The sequence below is a fragment of the Aegilops tauschii genome, chromosome 4, assembly GCF_002575655.3.
Source record: "Aegilops tauschii subsp. strangulata cultivar AL8/78 chromosome 4, Aet v6.0, whole genome shotgun sequence".
NCBI classification, from domain to species: Eukaryota; Viridiplantae; Streptophyta; class Magnoliopsida; order Poales; family Poaceae; genus Aegilops; species Aegilops tauschii.
The window spans coordinates 78,209,711-78,220,661 of NC_053038.3; positions in this window are offsets into that span (position 1 = coordinate 78,209,711).

Consider the following 10,951-nt stretch of genomic DNA (forward strand, 5'->3'; position numbering starts at 1 on the left):
AATTTTCTAAGTTTGGTGGCAGCTTTGTGTACACGGCGAGTAGCCTGAGACACTGTTCATTTCGCAGGATGAATATTGCAAGATCATTTGTTTAGTGCTTGTTGGATCAGTATGTACGCCGGCTTGTGGTACAGCTAGCTGTGCTGTGTTGGTACTTTAATTGTGGGATCTTGGTTCCTTTTTCATCTGGAGGCTGTGTCTGAGAGAAGAGCCTAGATGTCATTGCCACAGCGTCTGTAAGATTCATATATTCTTCCAACATCTCAATAAATAAATAAAACTCCCAACAAGAACTTTTGATATGTCTTACAGTACTAGATTGAGCAGCAGGAATCTTGCATTGAATTAACATTGCAGACCATTTTTCTCTACATGTTACAACATGCAACACTTACCCAAAGGCTCATGAAGTCATCATATAAGAAGCTAGCAAGCATTGCTTTCTTCCCGTCACTTTTGATACCCATCCGTATAATACAATGGCTAGCAAGCAGATATGCAAGAGAGAGAGAAAGGAAGCTGAATATGATTCAACTTTAGAGCCTTGTCCATTGGAATGTGAGGAATCAGAAACACATGCTGACTTCGTTGGATGTATAGGCTGAGATTCAGACGTAAACATAGATTTTGGGCAATGCTACAACTGTAAACGAAGTGGTAACATATCACAGTGTTTCGCAGCTGATCTGCAATGTCTGACAAAGTTTATAGGATAGCAAGCAATAAATAAAAGAAGACGCACCATCCAAAAGTGTGCTGAAAGTATTGGGAGTAACAATGGAGGCACACACTGTCTATTAGCAGCCAAGCATGTGAAAGACAGTCTAGCAACCACAATAACTTTGATGGAATGATTTGTTGGGTTTGTATTGGGAGGATTGGTACTGGAAAGATTTGTCTTCTGCTGCAGGTGGAATTGTAATGAGATGGCCGCGGGAGCTATTCAAACTAAAATCTTTTTTGCTGGGGTCGACAAACATAAGTTGTTGCTTTGGTAGTGGTACTAAGGCAAAGTTTTGGATTTCGTTTTGCAAAATTTACCGGGCCTGGACGTAATGGGCGAAATTCGGTTTTTCGGAATTTTTTTGGGGAAATTTCGGACGAAATTTATAAACAAAATTTTGAAATTTGAAGGAATTTTGACTGAAATTTGCTCAAAAAATGAAATAAATCAAAGCAAAAGTGTATCTATAATCTTTAGCAAAATATACATGTAAAATCATTCAATCCATGCGTCAAAGAATTATAAATAAGACTTGAACATTAGATTAACTGCTGGGCTGCCTGAGCCAAGGAATGGCTGCTTCTGGCCGTGTTCGTCGTTGTTGATGCCGACGAGCCAGTGGGCGGCCAAGTGCAGCCTCGACCACATGTTCCGGTGCCGCACGGTGTTGCCGCTGTCAACAGGGTTGCCCCGTGCACGCACTGTCATGGCCATGACCTTCGGCCTCCATGGGAAAGAGAAGAAATGGGGGAGTGCTTGAGGAGGTGGAGCGCTGGAGGAGGAGGCTGGGCATCGGTGCGCTGGAGGAGGGTGGCCGGAGATTGACCGGAGGCGGCGTTGCCCTGTTTCCCTTGGCTCAGATTTGGTTGCCTTCAGGCTACAGCCGCCACACAGAGTGGAGGGAGAAAAACGAGAGTTAGGGCTAGAAAGACTCGGTTGCACGTTTTATACCGCTGGGTGGTTATATGTGGGCTTTTTTGGACCGTGGGCCGAGCAGCAAATTCGAATAAGGCCGAAAATTTTGACCGGTTTGTACCAGTACCGGGCCCAAACGAGATGGGCAAATTTCGTCCGAATTTCGTTTTTTTCGGACGAAATCCAAAACTCTGTACTAAGGACCTTGGCATGTTGAGACTCATTTTTCAGACATATGCCTTAGTTTAGGCAGAGCAGAAATCTCACATTGAATTGAATTAATGTCGAAGACATTTTTATTTGTGTGTTATATAGCATGCAACACCTCCTCAGAAGCTCGCAGTACAAGAGGATGTGGCTTGTTTAGCTTTTCCTCTATCACTTCCATACATACCAGAATACAAGACAAAGTGCAAGATTTTTTTCCCGAAAAGGGGGGACTCCCCGGCCTCTGCATCAGAACGATGCATACGGCCAAACTAAGACAAAGTGCAAGGTGAAGATAATTGAAGTTAGCAGTCCAAATAGGAACAAAAACTGACTATGTAGGATGTATATACTGAGATACTGGTGATCCACCAGCACATTCTAGTTCAGTAAATCTTGTGTTGAGTCATAATAGTGCTACCTAGATTTTAGACAATGCTACCACGCCGGGACAAACAAGCCAAATGTTCATGTGTATTTTGTTGTGAGCGTTAGCAAAGAACAAGCCAGTTTCTAGTTTGCATGCTTTATTGCCATCCAGATTGAGTCTATATAAAAAGATCACTTAAATTAAAGGATGTGGCTTTTTTGTTATGCCAACGACCAACCTATGGCATTGTGGTCTGCAATATTGTACTCCCTCTGTGAACTAATATAAGACGATTTATGCCTCTTAAATGTCTTATATTAGTTCACAGAGGGAGTACTTCTCTACTTATACTGTCCAAAAAGGTAAGGAGTGTCTTTGGTCGACACTGTATGATAGTACCATCAGAGCTTCATTGGGTTTCAGTCTCATTCATACCGTTTGGTACATGATTGGTAAATTCTCCCACCAAATGAACTTATGATATGCCTTAAATCATAGTAGTAGACTGAGCAAGATTCTTGCATTGAATTGCATCTTACAACATGCAACGCTTACTCGAACGCTCATGATATAAGAGGCTGCAATATTGCTTGTTTTCCCCATCTCTTCTCATACCCATCCATATAATACAATAGCTAGCGAGCAGACTTACAAAAGAGAGAAAGCAAGCTGAAGATAATTCAAGTTTATAGTCCTGTAAATTGGAATGAGAGGAATCAGAAACACATGTTGGATCTATAGTCTGAGTGCAAAATCGCACCGAAGCACAACTTTCATAAGCTCGATTTGTACAAGGGCTTGACAATACCGCGCCGACTTTGGGCAATTCTACAGTTATAAACAAGTGGTACTGGGCCATGATGTTTGGTAGCCAATCGGCATCTTAGGTCATAGTTTACAGGATGGGAGAGTTAACAAATGTAATTAGCCGCACACATGTCCCTCTCAGGGAACACTTCTTCGGTACAACCCCCTGAACACATCAACCGACGAGATCTGTCCATACCCCTTAATAATAAAGGGTAGGATGGTCTTTCCCAAAAATACGCCGCGGAGATCTGTCACGTTCTAAGTTTTGGGCCAGCCCATTAGTGAGTACGTACTGTAGCATGGATTGGAAATCCAAAAAAATAGTGCGCCAATTAGGCATCATACACAGGACCTTCAGGGGTTGCGAAATTGCTATTCGCCACCAGAACCATAACAATTAGGTGATACGTATGTAGCGCAGTCCCTTGGCACCTATAATGGACGTACGGCAGGAGTTTTTTTTATTACAAATGCTGTAGCAGATCAAAATTGGTACTGTACAACCGGGCCGGCCATTCTAGCTAAAGCGTTTTTTATAGCTAAAAGAACTAATGTGCTTTTTCATCTATTGGAATATTTTTTGAAAACATTAATATTTTTAAAAATACAAAGCGTTTTTCAAGATTTGAACTTCTACTGGAGACGTGATTTTCTTTTAAATTTGCGAAACTTTTTTATGAAAAATACTTTGATTTTGTGAATATATTTCAATCATTTTTCAGAATTGTAAACATTTTTTTATGAAACTGCAAACTTTTTTTGAAAAGACTAATATTTAAGAAATTTGTGAACATTTTCTTGAAAACACGAACAATTTTTCAATTTATGAACATTTTTTTAAACGCCCACAATTTTTCAAATTGGCGAGCATTATTCGAAAACACAAATGTATTTTCAAATTTATGTGTATTTTTTCAAATATACTAACATTTTATGAAAAAAAATCTTATTTTCTAAGGCCTAAGCATTTTTTCGTCGCAATTATTTTCGTTTTTCTTCTCTTTCCGTTAATTCATTTCTCTAATTTTGAACTTTATTATTCTTTGTGAAATTTGTTCAATAATTTGAAAAATTGTGTGGCATTACATAAATGTTCTTGTTTTCAAATATTGTTTAAAATTCTAAAAATTGTTCTGGAATTTCATAAAATGTTCCAGTTTTCAAATTATTTGTTCACAAATTTACGAAATGTATACATTTCAAAACAGTTGATAATTTTTTTAAAATTACGTGGTTTGCAATTTTTGTTCGAAATTTTCATCATTTTTTCGTAATTTGTTAACAATTTTGGGAAAAGGTGTTCAAGTTTGTAAATTTTCATACACACTTCAAAATTCCAAATTTGTTGACAAATTTGGACAAATTGTTAGAAAAAAATTAAATTGTTCATGTTGACCGATAATGACGGGAATTACAAATACACTTATCTAAACTGATATATTTTAGGCTATGGATAAATGATCCCAACGTCTTGTAACAGCCTGGCACGAACATATGATGCATCTATGCCAGGTATGAATGACTTCCGACACCGTTTACATGTAGGGACTGGTCTGACCATTTATCGGCCTATTTTCATCGAGAAAACTCAAGAAAATGCAAACTTTTCAAAAATCTAAACAATTTGGTATTGTGCCTTGAATTGGTCATGGAAGCTGGTGGAAAACATTTGGGTTATTTGATGGATGTCGAAAAACACCGAACTTTCAAACGGATCCTTCTGGCCTATCCGAACGCCCTCCATTGAACATAGTCTATTTTTGGACATCCTTAAAATAAACCCTATTTTTGGACATCCTTAAAATGAACCCTACTTCCGGTCTGAATGACGTCCGACGACGTATGCACGTTGCGACATGTTCTGCCATTAATTGTCATTTTTTTACTAAGAAAACATCAGGAAATGCAAAACTTGTTAAAAAACCAAACAACTTATCGTGATGCCATGAATTGGTCATACGAGGCCCTTGAAAAAATAGAGCCATTTCAACGATGTCGAGAAATAACATGCTCTCAGACGGAGCCTTCTGGCCCCTACGTACAACACACTTCGTTAACACATTGTCTACTTTTGTACATCCTTGAAACAATCCCAACTTTTGCCACCAGGTGGGCATGTCCCTCATAGGCATCCATGCCAGGTTTGAACAATTTCCGACACAGCATGTAAGTTGCGACACGTCAAGCCTTTTTTCGCATTTTTTGACCGAGAAAACTCTAGAAAAATACAGAACTTGTCAAAAACAAAAACAACTTGTCATGATGTCTTGAATTGGTCATACGAGGCCATGAAAAAAATTGGGCCATTTTAAGGATGTCAAAAAACAACGTGCTCTCTGACGGACCCTTCTGGCCAACCTAAACACCCTTCGTTGAACATGGTGTTTTCATGGACATCTATGAAATTACCCCAACTTTTGCCACTAGGTGGACATGCCCATGGTAGGCACCCATGGCAGGTTTGAACGACTTCTGACACCGTACATGCCACCTCCTGGCAAAAGTTGGGGTCATTTCAAGAATGTCCAAAAAAACACCGTGCATGTAGTGTGCAGTAGTCATCCATGCCAGATTTGAAGAAAAAATGTATTTAAAATCAGAATTTATATAGGTACATAAAACTGTCATTTTAAGTTTCAAAAATAACTAATAAATACAAAATTATAGACATAAAAACAACAAATGCTTTTAAAAAGCATTGAAGAAATATTTAAAGGAAGAAAGAATTTAAAATAGTTACTTAAAACTGTTATTTTGGTATTTATATTTTTTGAACAGGTTTCAAAAAATTATAAAGTTTAAGAAGGAGAAAAAAATAAATTGACTAAAAAAGAGAGAAAAAAGAAAATAGAAAAAACAAATCTTAGGCCGTGCCCAACTAAGCAACGGGATCGCTGTTGTCGGGCGACTATTAGAATTTGTTCAGAATTTAAAAAATGTTCTCGTTTTCAAGAAAAATATTCACAAATTGAAAACAAATTCGGGCAAATTTAGAACACTTTTTTATATCATTTATTGTTCGCATTTCTGAAAAATGTTTTTGAATTTAATTTTTTCTCCGTGCTCTCCGAAAATCTTTGTTTTCACAATTTTGTTTGCGCTAGTCAAAAAATTATTCGCATTTTGACATTTTGAACTATTTTTTAAAGACAGGAACATTTTTTCAAATTACCTTAGGATTTTCGAAAATGCAAATATTTTTTAATTTATGAACAAAATTTGAAAATAATGAACCTTTTGAAATTTCGAACAACATTTTGTAAGCGCGGCCATTTTTTGGAAAATGAAAATAAATAAATAAAAAGAAATTTTGGAAGAAAACCGGTTCACAAAGTGTTCCTAAAATCTTTCTAATGTACTCAGCCCGTCCATTACTTACTGTGTCTGGCTTTACTTTTCACCAAAGGCGTGCTGTCCCAGTGGTTGTGCTTGCAGTTAATATTGTAGGCGGTCGTGGGTTCGATTCCTAGCTTGCTTGTGCGGTCCTTTTTCGTTACTTTTTCATCGCATGCTACCGCTAATGGGCTGGCCCAAGTGAACTGCCCGCGACGATTTGTAAAAAGTTTATATTACCCCTTATACATACCTTTGTAAGTGGTTGTACCGAAACGGGACTAAATATGTTAACGTAAAAATTGGTAAGGCCTACCACCATAAAGTTCAACCGGGGTACGTAATTCTTTAATTCTTGCTACAAATGAATGATATATATGTTTAATAGACGATAGAGAAGAAATCTAACTGAATTAATATCATATATGGAGCAAGAAGAAATTCCTTACCATGTTACACCGTGCAGCGCACGGTTAAAGTCCCATGATATATATAAGAGCAGCCTTGCTTTCCCCTTGAGAGTTGAGAGACATCCCAAGTATAATCATCCGTAGAGGCGTTACTAAAGAGTAAGAGTATGGATAAGATAACCAAAGTTTAGCATCTTATTGATATGAGTGGTAGGTATCTGGAATAGACGATAACTGTGTTAGATGGATAGGCTGGGATACAAATGATCTCGCACCACCTTTTTTCTCAAGAACACTTAACTGAGCTATCGTAGAACTGCAGAGATTTTTGTCAATGCTATAGTTGTAATGACGGTGGCACCAAGCCCCATGTTCTCTGAGTTCAGAATTATGCGGACAAGAAATAGCTTTCAGCACGCCCCTTGTTTACAAAATTTTAGGTGTAACCTTTTTACTGCATGGACAGAAGTCGGACAAAATCAAAGAACTGCGACATCTGTACTTAACTAAAGGACTAAGGGCAACCATCCCCTATGCTATTAGTTTGCTTAAGAACAATGAGGACGAGGAGTCCTTCATGAAGACGTTCCTGCTTATTGCACTTGCGGCGGTGCTCACCCGACCAGTGAGAATACAATGGAGCTTTCACTTTTCACTTTTCAAGGAGGTCCATGATGATACCACGTGATTATCAGGAGCTAAAAAAAATTCTAGCTGTGAACGGGGAAGTTCTAGCCATTGTAGGAATACTGCAAAGGCAGCTGTGAGCCTGTGACACCCTCTTCATCTAAGAAATTAGCTTATCAACTTACATGCACATATGCATTAAACCTTGAATTACCTGTAAAATTTTATGCGTAGAAAACAAGACAGTCCTCGAGTATACGGATTTTCTGAGTCAGATGATCATCCGACTCATCCAGAAGCTGATTATGTGGTTATATTCAGGGAAGTAAACACACTTACCCAAGCAATTAAACATGAAACTACTGTATTTGTGGCTACCATGAGGAAGTGTGGTGTTCAACTACCTAGTCCTATTCTGGTAAATTTCTGTTGTTTTCCTTGCTTTACAATTGAAACCGTGCCTTTTCCATTCATCCCGACTTCTCTTTTCTCGTTTTCTTTGTAATGACATCTCATCTTATCCACATGCATGTAACAAGATCATTTCGAAGGAACCCGCGTTAGCTGCAGCTGCACACTCTCCAGTTTCCACGTGAAAATGGGACTGTCACACTTGATATGCCGGGCAAGGACGAGAAGTGGCGTCCGATATTCTTCATACAAAAGGACATGTGCATGCTTGCGGGTAACTGGTTGAACTTTGTATGTGACAACCAAGTGTAGGCGGGCAACATCAGCATCTTCGTACCAGCAAAGAGTGGGGAATTAAACGTCCACATTCATGGTTCATATAGTCCGAGCAGAAGCTAGTCTTCACAGGGGTGTTAAAAGGGTTCGTTCAAGCCATGATTCTCTAGTTGGTGAGGAAGGAACGGCAAGTCCAAATGTACTGTGCATGGTGCTACCCCGGCTTCGATGCCGCTACAGCCAGCCTTGACTCCAGCCGTGCATGCGATACTTCCTGCTTCGGTTGGCGTGCGGGAATCCAGGACGTCGCCAACGATGGAGTCTTCAGTTCGTGCGGCCGTTGCCGTGGTGCCACTTGGCCCAGCGGCGGATCGTGCTAGAGGATCTTCTTCGGCATCTGATGCGGGTGTTCCGATGGGAGCCACGACGCGTCCCTCTTCACCAACCCTTGGGACGCTTCGGACGGCGCCTGCTTTGCAGAGGACTACATCAACTACTCCGCTGAAGACTTTGACGGGGACTACGTCTGGAGGGTTGGCTACACCCCTGCGACGTAGTAACCGTCACTCCCTCAATGTTGATGGTTCTTCCTCGACTGATGAGCACTCTCTTGCAAAGGCAATGCGCCTCCAGGCTTCGAGGAATTTGGACCCCATGACAGGTACCTCGTCTGCTCAGTCATTTCTCTCTTTGTCCGACAACCATATTTCTACCGGTTTAAATAAAGTCAGTGTATCTATGGGAAATAATGATAATGAAATTAATTTGTCGGTACGGGTGCTTAAACATATGGAGATCGACCGCTTAAAGGTTTCTCCGAAATGTAAAACCACCATACCTGATCCCAAAACCGAGAAGGATGATGAAGCGGATGCCAAATATGATGGTCCGCTTATATCCCACTTGGTTGGTGAGGTTACGGAGGTTGGATTGGATGATGCAAGACCTGAGTCCATGTTTTGGGACTTCATGGCGTCTTCGCGGAAATCTAAATCGCACTCCTCTAAAAAGAAACAAAAACCGCCCAAGAAGGTGAAGAGTTCAACACAAACCCGAGTTTCCACATGAGAGGCATGTTTTGGAATAGCAGAGGTCTCTCAGACTTGGCTAAACATAAACACGTTAGTGATTGTGTCCGGGAACACGGCTTGGATTTTGTGGCAATTTCTGAGGCTGGCAAGTGCACTAGTAGAAAAAGGGCCTATTGTCCCGGTTGGTAAGGGCCTTTTGTCCCGGTTTTTGAACCGGACTAAAGGGTCGTTACTAATGCCCTAACCCTTTAGTCCCGGTTCTTACACGAACCGGGACAGATGGGCCTCCACGTGGCCGGTGCGGCGAGCCCAGGCAGGAGGGCCTTTGGTCCCGGTTGGTGGCACTAACCGGGACCAATAGGCATCCACGCGTCAGCATTTCAGTGCCTGGGGTTTTTGTTTTTTGTTTTGAAAGGGGGGGGGGGTTGGGGGGTTAATTTAGGTGTTTCATATATTGTGTTAGCTAGCTAATTAATAGAGAGATGTGTCCTCTCTTATCTGCGTGCTTGGTCGACGCTACGTAGTACTATATACGTATGGAGAGGACTAGACACGCTAGCTAGTAATCAAATGAAGGAAACAGAAGATCGTCATGAACATATGCATACAGAGAGAAGTGATATCGACCACCTCTCCTTCTCTGAGAGATTGGTCGAACAACAAGTTCTCGTATATCTATCCGACACTACCGGCTACATATATACAATAATTATCTCTTACAATATAATCTCCTAATTAAATTGTAAGAACACAGGGTCCACATAGTATTCTCCGTTTTCAGCGATCACGTGGTCAAGGAAGAATGCCGCCAATTCCTCTTGAATTGCTCGCATACGATCTGGTGCTAGGAGTTCATCCCGCATCCGAAAGATCTAATTTGAAGAAGGGGGTCAATACATACATATATATATATATATATATATATATATATATATATATATATATGAATAAATGAAACTCAACACAAATGATGGTAATAAAACAAAATTGTGAATATTATTGCTTACACACTTCATATTGTTCGTCAGAGTAGCCCCGCTCACAGGTCGTGTAGCGGATGGACTCGCAAATGTAGTATCCACAGAAATTATTCCCGGGTTCCTGCCACAACCATTTTGCAAGAAATAGAGGTCAATCAAACTGATAAGCAAGCATGCTAAATGTTATTGATGAAACTAGCGCTTGAATCACTAGGAGATGCGCGGAACATGCTACTATAGTACTTACTTTCGGGTGTTTAAATTGTAGCTTCTTCGGCAGTCCCGGAGCTTTTTTGGTGAATTTTCTCCAAACCCTGCCAGACAAAGAAAACAATTACTTGATATCAGAAAATGAACAAAGTTGCTGATAGTTTGGATAATGATTGATTTAACTTACTTCTCGAGCATTTGAGTCATGTCCGCATAGTCCTGGGGATCTTTTCGTCTCGAGTCTAAGACGGTTACTACTCCCTGCTCAAGCTTAATCTCTAGGAGAATATAGTGGAAGCTGCGCACGCATGCATAAGTCATCAATTACATTACTATAACCTGGACTAATAAGGAAAACCGAATATGCACAAGACAGTAACACTCACTTGAAGTTGTAAGGAAAGAGTATTATATCTTTGTTTTCATTTATTACCAACGATCGTAGCAAGTTGGCCTCGGTATTTTCGGCATGATATTTAACCTGAGTTGCATCTATGAGATTTGTGTTAATGAACCCAATATCACCGATTTGTCTTTTCTTCAATTCGGCGATCTTCAATCTGCATAATATAGTGAGGATAATTATAAATACATGCAATGAAAGAGCTGACCTATATAGAGAGACTTAATGACAGAAGTAGTACTAC